At 42.3% G+C, this 10034-nt stretch overlaps 2 non-coding genes across 2 annotated transcripts; both read right to left on the reverse strand.

Annotated features, from left to right (window-relative positions):
* Positions 1–5911: 5911 nt before the first annotated feature.
* Positions 5912–6125, reverse strand: LOC126031510 (small nucleolar RNA U3). The gene has a single exon (XR_007503358.1). It is a non-coding gene; the product is annotated as a small nucleolar RNA U3 (small nucleolar RNA).
* A 1549-nt stretch (positions 6126–7674) lies between these two features.
* LOC126031784 (U6 spliceosomal RNA) lies at positions 7675–7777 on the reverse strand. The gene has a single exon (XR_007503612.1). It is a non-coding gene; the product is annotated as a U6 spliceosomal RNA (small nuclear RNA).
* Positions 7778–10034: the final 2257 nt, after the last annotated feature.

Consider the following 10034-nt stretch of genomic DNA (forward strand, 5'->3'; position numbering starts at 1 on the left):
ACCTAGTTTAACCTTCCTGCACCCCGCCCTTAATAGGGTCTTACCAGCGACTTGTGGACAGTGTCCCGGGACTCGCGGTTTTGCCGTTTGGTCGGTATTCTGTAACTCGAGCTTCCACGTGGGCGCCATTCTGCAACTTTCGTGGGAGTCCCCCGACCCGCGGGGGTGTGGAAATGAAAGTTGCTAGTTATTAGTGGGTTCACTCGAGCAGAATTGACCTGTAAAGAAGAACTAGAGAGATTAGTAAGATAAGCCTTCAAGACAACGCATGCTGTTCAAAAAGGGAAGTTTATTGTTGGGGGATCAGCTTTTAAGGGCTGAAACATGTCAGAGGTGTTACAAGTTTTACACCAATCACAGTTACAAGCATTCATTAGCATAAACTGGGGCAGGTAATAGGGAGGGGCAAAGAGGTAGACCTGAGCACGTTTTACTAAAAGGCATAAGATTCAAACAGAGTTCTTAATGTCTAACACAAAGGCAAACTCTATATCTTTCTTTCTGGCTGGATATATTGGGCTGCTCTGAATTACTTTATTTGTCTATTTCCTTTGTCCTCAAGGCATGGGCACCTTTGGTCACGTGGGTGACCAGATTAGGAATTACTGAGGTGTCTTTATGTTCTAGGTTTATCAGCTAGGCTCCCCACACATCATGAGCACCAAACAACTTTGCCTGGTGATTCCTGACCTCTCTACACACAGTATGAGCCTCTTAGTGAGAACACAAACAGAACAGAGGATTGTTGGAGGGTGGATGTTTTATTTTTTTGTTTCTACCTACAGTCCTGTCATATAAATACCCATATTTTCACTTAACATACAGTTGAAATCTAGTTTTTCCTTTTTAGGGAAGTAGTATAAGAAAAGGACAACTCCTCTGAATAATTCTAAAATTATTCACATGTACTTTACTCTTCTCAAAGAGCCTTTGCAACTTAACTGATGGGCAGTTTTGATGGATTATGTTCTAAAAATTACCACTGATAACTTCAATGCTACCCCTTCTCATGTGTAATTGAAGACATTTTGCAGTTCAATTATTGTGTATTGATATAAAGTTTTAATTTTTTATTTGGAAAAGTACTCTCTGGCCAGTTATAAACTAATCTATTAGTCAAGTCTTTCGATTCCCCCTCCAAACACACTCTGATAACACAGCAGCTGCCTGTCGAGGATCGACTTGCGCTAATAGGACCCCCAAAGCAGTGATGCTGCCAGGAAAGCATCCTGAGAATATGCTAGAAACACAAACCTGATCATGCTTTCCCCAGAATGGAAATGAGAAAACTGTGTCTCCCAGATTATCTTTTGTCACCATCAATAAACACCATTCTGTGTTTGTTTTGGCAGCACACATACTAATATTAGAAGAATAGCATGGCCCCTGTTCAAGAAATGGGTTTCTTATTCAAGTCAACTAGTTGAGGGAGGAGAAAAAGAAATGCTAGTTTCTACTTTCAGCCATAAATGTGTGTATGTCAATTAATTCTGGAAACTATGCAGGCTTTTAAGAATATGGTAAAATGCAACTATGTGTAATGAAAAGAGAGGGAAAGTAAACAGATGGAGGAAGGGGAAAGGGAGAAACAGAAAATAAAGGAATGAGGTGATATTTAAAACCAGTTTATATATCCAAAATGATGAAAACCACAAAAATTTTTATGAAGGCAAATGTAATCAATTTAAAGACATTTTCTTTATTATGAGATTGTGTTCTTTTATTTATTTATTTATTTTTGGTCAAAATATCCTTTTTGGGTGGGAGCAGTAGCATAGCAGTAGGGCGTTTGCTTTGTAAGTGGCCAACACAAGACGGACATGGGTTTGAGTCCCGACATCCCTTGTGGTCCCATGAACCTGCCAGGAGCCACCTCTGAGGACCACCAGGTAAGACCCAAAAACCAAAAAAAAAAAAAAAAGAAAATATCATTTTGAAAGTATAAATGATAGTAACCATAGATACTAAGTGTGTTTTCCAAAATCCCATTTGAGCACAAAGCCAGAAGTAATCCCTGAGTGCTGCCAGGTGTGGCCCCAACGGACAAAAATAAATACATAAATAAAAATAAATAAAATAATTAAAAATAAAAGCACTAACTTTTGTGGGACAGTTTGAACTCTGTGGAGACAAACACATGCACCAAGCAAGGTCCCTGAGGTTCTACACTGTGGAATGGAATACATGGTTCCACAAACTCAAGTGTGTGAGATACAATCAGAATGTACATGAGTTCTACAACTTTAGTGATGGTGTTATTACTCTCTGAGTTCGTACGATCACTGTCCATGCATCAGCAACAACAAAAAAAGGAAAGCGGGGCAAGGGGAAAGCAATTTGGTTTCTTTAAATCTGTTATGGATCTAAGGGGGACCGAGAAGAGAGAACAGTGCGTGGGGGTGGAGTTAGACAGCCACACCATCTTTTTATGTGATATGAAAGTGGTGCCTGTTTCCTCATCAGCACTAGCGTTGAAGAAAAACAACTGAGTGAAAAAGTCAAGGAACTAATTTATTGTCATAGAGTTTAGCTTACATATTTAAGTCCAATTCAACAGAATGATGGAATATGTTCTAGAAAAATCGATTTGTATAAACAGCTCTTTATCTGAAAACATACCATTGTTCATAAAATATAAAATATTGGTAAATAATCATGATTAAGGCAGAGAATATCTGTCCAGAATTATATTTTTGTTTAATAAGTAGTTATAACATAATGAGAGAAGAGTTTGCGCTTATAATAACAAAAAATGACCACAGTGCCAATGTAAAACAGATTTATATTTATTTTACTTGCTAATACATGTGGAGACCCAAGGCCAGAAAGAGCGGTAGTGCTTACCTTGCATGTGGCCAAGCTGGGTCAGAACTGGATTTGAATCCTGGCATCCCTTATGGTCCCCTGAGCCAGCCAAGAGCAACTTCTGAGCACAGAGCAGGAATAACCCCTGAGTACTGCTAGTGTGCTCCAAAACAGAATTCAGAGTATCTGGATATCTGTATGATTTTCATAGAAGAGTTTCTTCATTATAAGGGAACAACAGATAGCCAAAGCATCAGAACTGGACATTTTGTCACAGAACTGAGCTTACCTGGGTGAGGTCTGAGAAGGGACATTAGGAGCATGATAGACATGATTCTGTGTCCATGTAAGACATGAAAGTATCATGAACAGTACTGTAAACTACAACTCAATACAAATGTAAGAAAAATAATAAGTAGGTTGATAAAAACTGAAGAAATGTTTCTCAACACTGGTCAAAATCAGCATCTATCTCTTCACTGCAGCTGGAAGACTAAAAAGAAATCATTTTCACTATCACAGTAATCCAGTACTTTTGCAACATAACCTTCCCAGGCTCTATCAAGGGACAGCTGAATCCTATTCTCTGCCCCTGACTCTGTGAAATGAAGCCAGCCTCTCCCTTTTTCCTTCCCTCACTCTCTCCCTCTATCTCTCTCTTTCTCTGTCAGTCTCCCACACTTTCTCTCTCTCTCTCCTGTCTTCTTACCTCTTTCTCTCCTTCTCTCCCTCCCTCTCTCCCTCTCTTTTTCTCACTCTCTGCCCCCCCCCCCATAAAACACAGAGATGGCTACTTAGTATTTTTTTAAATTAAAGAGTCAAGTTTGTCTCCTACTGGCAGTTCATAAACTAGCATAAAGCTGACTCTTTTCTTTTCTGAGGAAATAACTACAACAACAACAAAACTTCAGCGGCCAACCTGTGATGCATAGGTAAGGCATTTGCCTTGAATGTGTCTGACCTAGGAGAGACCACGATTTGATCCCCAGGCATCCCATATGGTCCCCAAGCCAGGAATGATTTCTGAGGGCATAACCAGAAGTAACCACTGAGTGTCACAGGGTGTTGCCCAAAATTCAAAAAAAAAAAAAAATTGCCCAAGAATTAAATGAAGTCTTGAATAGGTCAAACAGAGAAATAAATTGGGATTATGTATTCTGGAAATTCAGCTGTTCAGCAAAATTTTGGCCATGGCAAAGATCTGGAAATCATAAGTTAATGTCTTGTGACCTACTTTTATTTGCTTTTGATCAAAAAGAGAGGCAGAATGAGAAAACCTGTCTTGAGAAGCAGGGAGCTGGCCTGGTACTATCAATTAGGTCTAAGTTTATTGGCACTTTCAGCTGGCTCAGACTGCTAAGGTCAGTTCTTTCATATTGAACAAAACCGTTTTAAAGAATCCACAATTAGAAAATGTCACCTGTGACTATGATGGCCATCACGGCCCACTTCAGGTTGGCCCCTAAAGTTTTGTTGTTGTTGTTGTTCTTGTTGTCATTTCCTCAGAAAAGAAAAAAGTCAGCTTTACGCTAGTTTATGAACTGCCAGTAGAAGACAAACTTGACTCTTGGAGGACAAAAACTTGGAGGACAAAACCAAGTTCTGCCAGTAATTATGCCTAGCATGAACAGAAACATAGACTTTCCCAACTGCAGAAAGACCAAACACCTGAAGCTGTTGTAAATAATTTGCTGTGCTTCCTAACGGGTTGCTTTCCATTTCCTCTTTCTACACAGTTACTGAGATCTCTATGTGCATTCTGTCCTGCTGCCCCCAGCCCAAATGTATTCAGGAACGTTCTAGCTCCCAGTAACTCAAAGTTCAACCTTCTATAGAAATTGATTTTTGCATTCTTTTCAAGAAGTAGTGGGAGGCGCTAGGGGAGAGTCATCCCATAATCTGCAGTGAGAACATGTCCTGAAGAATAGATTGTCGATGCCACCAGCAAGGAATGATTCTGAATCCAAGAGGACATTTTGAGCTTACCTAGTGCCATCAGAAGGAGCATGCCTCTGCGGTTTTCTTCTTGAACATTCAGCTTTCTTTTATTTTTTTACATTGTATGATTTCTTTTTTATTAATATCTTTATTTAAACACCTTGATTATGAACATAATTGTTGTTGGGTTTTATTCATGTAAAGAACAGCCCTCTTCACCAGTGACAGTCTCATCACCAATGTCCCAAATATCCCTCCTCCACACTTCATCCTCACCTGTACTCGACAGGCTTTATACTTCCCTCATTCATTCACATTGTTAGGATAGTTCTCAATGTAGTTATTTCTCTAACTGCACTCATCCCTCTTTGTGGTGAACTTCATGTAGTGTGCTGGACTTTCCACCCTCCTCTCTTTTGTCTCTGAAAATTATTGCAAGACTGTCTTTTATTTTTCTTAAAACATAAAAATGAATGAGACTATTCTGTGTCTATCAGTCTCCCTTCGACTTATTTCACTCAGCATAATAGATTCCATGTCCATCCATGTATAGGAAAATTTCATGACTTCATCTCTCCTGACGGCTGCATAATATTCCATTGTAGATATGTACCACATTTTTTCTTTAGCCATTCATCTGTTGAAGGGCATCTTGGTTGTTTCCAGAGTCTGGCTATAGAAAATAGCACTGCAATGAATCCAACTTTCACAAATACAAACGATCAAATACCATTATCTATTCCACTGAGTGTGTAGTGCTCTGTAACGGTAGCCATTCAAACTGGTAAATACCGAACCATAAAACATTTTTTCTGAGTGTCAAATTCCAAATCCTTTCTTTTTGAACTCTACAGTCACCTCACTCTATGCCAGTGGTTCTCAAATAGTGGGGCGCGCTCCCCAGGGGGGCTTGAGGCTTTGTTTGACCTCGGCAAACACTGTCATCACAAGCTCTGCCCCGTGTTTATGTCTCTGCATGTTTCTGGAGCTGAGAGCTGCTATGTCCTGATTCAAATCCCGATTTGAAAAGCTCTGCATTTCAAAACGAGCTCATTGTAGCCATTAATCCAGACATCACCTCTGATGAAAAAATCAGCTCAAATTATTTTATATATTTCTGTTTTGCAGCTTAAAATTTATTTATTTATTTATTTATTTATTTATTTTTACCACTCAGTCTGCATCCTCTCCCTCTACCCCTTCCAATGGAAGGGAAGAACGATCATCAATGGCAAAAGGCAGCTGCAGAAGTGACACCTAGAGCCGGCTTCATGTACAGGAGAGGACGCTCTGGCTCCTCCTCGTGGCTTCTGGTGCTCTACATAATCAGAGAAACTTCTCTAGTCACATACTATAAAAATTATCCCTGAAAGTATAGTCTTGCAGCTTAAATATTTTAATAAAGATACTATTTACAGTCCTGCAGGGGGGGTGAAAAATGTTTTCTTCTTCCTATGGGGGTATGACAGAAAATAATTGAAAAGTACTGCTCTAAGCTAAAACTGTCCTGTCATTTCTTTGATCACAACTCCCCACATCACATACTCTCTCCTGCTTCTAACAAGTCAATAAATCCAACAATCGAACCCAAACAATATAATTCCATTTTCTATTCCACTGCGTGTGTAGTGCTCTGCAATGATAGCCATTCAAACTGGTAAATACCCAACCATAAAACATAGTTTTTCTGAGAGTCTCAAATTCCAAATATTTCCTTTTGAACCCTACAGTTACCTCACTCTAAGCCCAAACTGTCTTGTAATTTCTTTTATCACAATTCCCCACATCACATATTCCTTCCTGTTGCTAACAAGTCAATAAAACCAACAATTGAACCCAGGTCTCTTGCACACAAAGCAAACACTTGGCCCACTATAGCCTCAGCTGACATGCTTTTTCTATAGCCCTTCATTTACAGACATTACATATCACCAGTTTCACTTTTTGCTGTGCACTTATCGTCCTTGAATCACAATCCCTAAACGAATGTGTGAAGAAACACACTGAAAGGAAAACAGAAATCTAGTTAGGCAGGGGAATGATATTTGACAGTCTAAAACTTAAATGGCCTCAAGAAGAAGGAGCATTTCTGGGTGTTCTTTTCAGTCTCAGCTTTGCCTTTTTGGATGAAGGCAGCTGGTTTGGAATGTATTAATATGGTTCAATGTCCTGTGTCACACGACTTGCTGGTCATTTAACCCTTGTCATTCTCAGAGTTAAGAAAATGCCTGACAGCCTTTATTTTCAGAGTTGCAAACATTTCTATCTTTCTCTTTTCCCAAGCTTTTCCTTTATCTTTTCATGTCCTCTCTTTGTTTTCTTGAACGATAATTGGCATATGGCACTATATAAATTTAAGGTGCACAATGAAATGATATAACTTTACTAGAAAATGATTGCCCAGTAAGTCTAGTTAATACCCACCATCAATTTTTCTAAGATGTTTTGAAGCAGAGAAAGGTGTTTTGATTTGTCTTATATTTTTTGGGGTATAGACCACATCTAGCAAATCTCAGAGCTTACTCCTGACTGTACTCACAGCTCACTCTTATTTATTTACTTTTGGGGTTTTTGGTTTTTGTTTGTGTCACACAGGGATTACTCCTGGTTATGTGCTCAGAAATGGCTCCTGCCAAGGATCTAACTGCGTTCCATGCTGGATCAGCAGAGTGCAAGGCAAATTCCCTACAGCTGCATCAAAACTCTGGCCCCATCACTACTTACTCTTTACTCTGTAGGGATCACTTATTTATTTATTTATTTATTTTGGTTTTTGGGTCACAACCAGCAGCCCTCAGGGCTTAGTCCTGGCTCTTCACTCAGAATTCGTTTCTGGTAGGATCAGGAAACCATATGGGATATCAGGATTCGAACCACCATACCTCCGCATGCAAGGCAAACACCCTACCTACATGCTATCTCTCCATCGCCCCAAATATGAAAGGCTTCACGAATTTACATGTGACCCTTGTGCAGGGGCAATGCTAATCTTCTCTGTATCGTTCCAATTTTAGTATATGTGCTGCTGAAGTGAGGGAAGTTTCAGGGATTACTCTTAGCAGGCTTGGGGGGGGGCACCTTATGTGGTGCTCATGATCAAGCCTAGGTAAGCAAGGATAGCATCCAACCTGCTACACTATTGCTCACGACCAAGCAGAGAGATGAACCAAAGTAACATTTTCTATATGGTGTAGCGAAGGTTTGCACATCTTCGCATTTACACGTGCAGCTGTGCTGCTCCCTGAGGTATGAGCTCCCTTAGTTTCAGTGCTTGCACGTGAGCTCACATACACAGCCAAACCTAGAAACTTATCATCACAATGATTGCAGGGGGTCATTGTGATGCTCATATACATGCTTGCCTTGAGATCACACTTTCTAGCTGTGGCCACATATTCCTTTGATGGTCATTACGCACACCTGGTTTTGTTGCAGCTGGAAGTTGGCTGTAGCCAACTTGATCAGCAATATTGGACCCGCTCAGTTGTACAGTGCATAGTCCTTTGCTTTGCATGGGGTCAGCTCAGTTCCATTCCCAGTATCCCAGATGGCTGCTGGCCCCTGAGTACAGAGTCAGCAGTGAGCTCTGATCACTAAAACTGAACAAAGAGACAAACTCACCAGAGATAGCAAGACTGCCAGTCTTGAGCAACAGAGCGTGGAAGGATTCATTGGACATATGTGGAACATAGGGATTTGTGTTTATTTTTTGTTTTGTTTGTTTGGGTTTACTTGGGTCACACCTGTACTCAGTGATTGCTCTTGCTTCTGCCTTCTTGGCCTTGCTTGGTGAACTGTGTGGAATGCCAGAGATGGAATTTGATTGACAGCTGTAAAGCAATCACCCTAATCGCTCTACTATCACTGCACCTCAACACCCGTGATTTGAACTCACGGTCATAAGCTTTCCAAGGTGCCAAGCGGGCACTTCCAATCACTGAGGAGCCCCTCAATCATTGTCACTACGTGCCTCCAATAGTACTGCAAAAGAATTGTAATTCACTTTGACTACAATAAAAATGAAAGGAAAATCGCTGAGAAATTCCTCTAGGCTCCAGAATATATGCGGTTATTTATTTTATTTTTAGTTTTTTTGCAGCCACGGTCTAACAGAGCAGTCCCAACTAATTTATTGTGTTGTACTAATACCGGGTAGTTGTTTGACGGATATCCTTTGATGACTGAACAAGTTCAATCTGAATGAGAGTCGATTCCTATTTAATAAACTGCCATTTCCTGAGAACTGACCCTGAATTTCAGATCCCTTTCAGTATCAGCAAATACGCCTGGCCAGAATGCTCCTCCAGGGCTAAGCTGTAGTTGTACAGTTGCATGCATCTGACTCCAGTTTGATCCCCAACAGTACATGCTCTCCTAAGTCTTAGCAGATACAGCACTGGAGGCCTCACATCCTCTCCTAAGTCTTAGCAGATCCAGCACTGGAGGCCTCACATCCCCAACATGCCATAGCTGCAGACGACAGCCTTCCAAGATCTCTGGTTCTTGGCCGACATGCATTCCTCGGCCCCTGTTGCAAGGCCTGTTCAGTAGGCTGAGAGCCACTGGCCCTGCTGAGCAACAGCACTCGGGAGGTGGATGTCTCAAGATGTCCCCAAGGCCCTGCTCTCGAGAGACCCAGCCTCTTGCCTGTTTCCCAGCATTTTCGAGGGTGGAATGCTAGGGTGGAGTGGGGTTGGGGATGGGGCAGGCGGTAGGCAGACGTCAACACACGTCCATCCTCGGGGCTTCCATCCTCGGGGCTCTGCGACAGGACCTCAGGTGGGAGCGGACATGGAGACAAGGCGCAGCTACTCGGGTAGTGGCTCCGGTGATTCTGGTGCTTTGGGCAGCTTGGCTGGGCTCTGGCCCAGGGCGGCCAAAATGGCTTGCCTGGCCTCGGAGTGAGGTGGGCAGGTGGACGGACTGGGGAAGAGTGCCAGTCAGTTCCCCGCGTGGAGGGAGGCTTGCTTCCTTCCTTCCTCCCCGCCAGGCCAAGTCAGGTGAAACTTGGGGGTGAGTTGAGACAAGCAACAGAGCCACTGACCAGTCGCACATGGTAGCCTGTGGGAGCCCCGCTGCCCCGGACCCCTCGGTGGACCACTCGGCCCTGCCAGTGGTGGACATGGCCCTGGATCTGCTGGACCCCACGCTGGACCTGCGTGCCCTGTTCATGCAGCTTGAAGTGCGCTTCTTCGGGGCTAGCTGGGTGCCGTGCAGGTGCGCTGGAGCCTGCACATGACGAAGAGCACCGGGCAGTGCAGCTTCCAGACCTGCTCTTCGTGCCCCTGCTC

Source organism: Suncus etruscus, chromosome 15 (genome assembly GCF_024139225.1).
Source record: "Suncus etruscus isolate mSunEtr1 chromosome 15, mSunEtr1.pri.cur, whole genome shotgun sequence".
NCBI lineage: Eukaryota > Metazoa > Chordata > Mammalia > Eulipotyphla > Soricidae > Suncus > Suncus etruscus.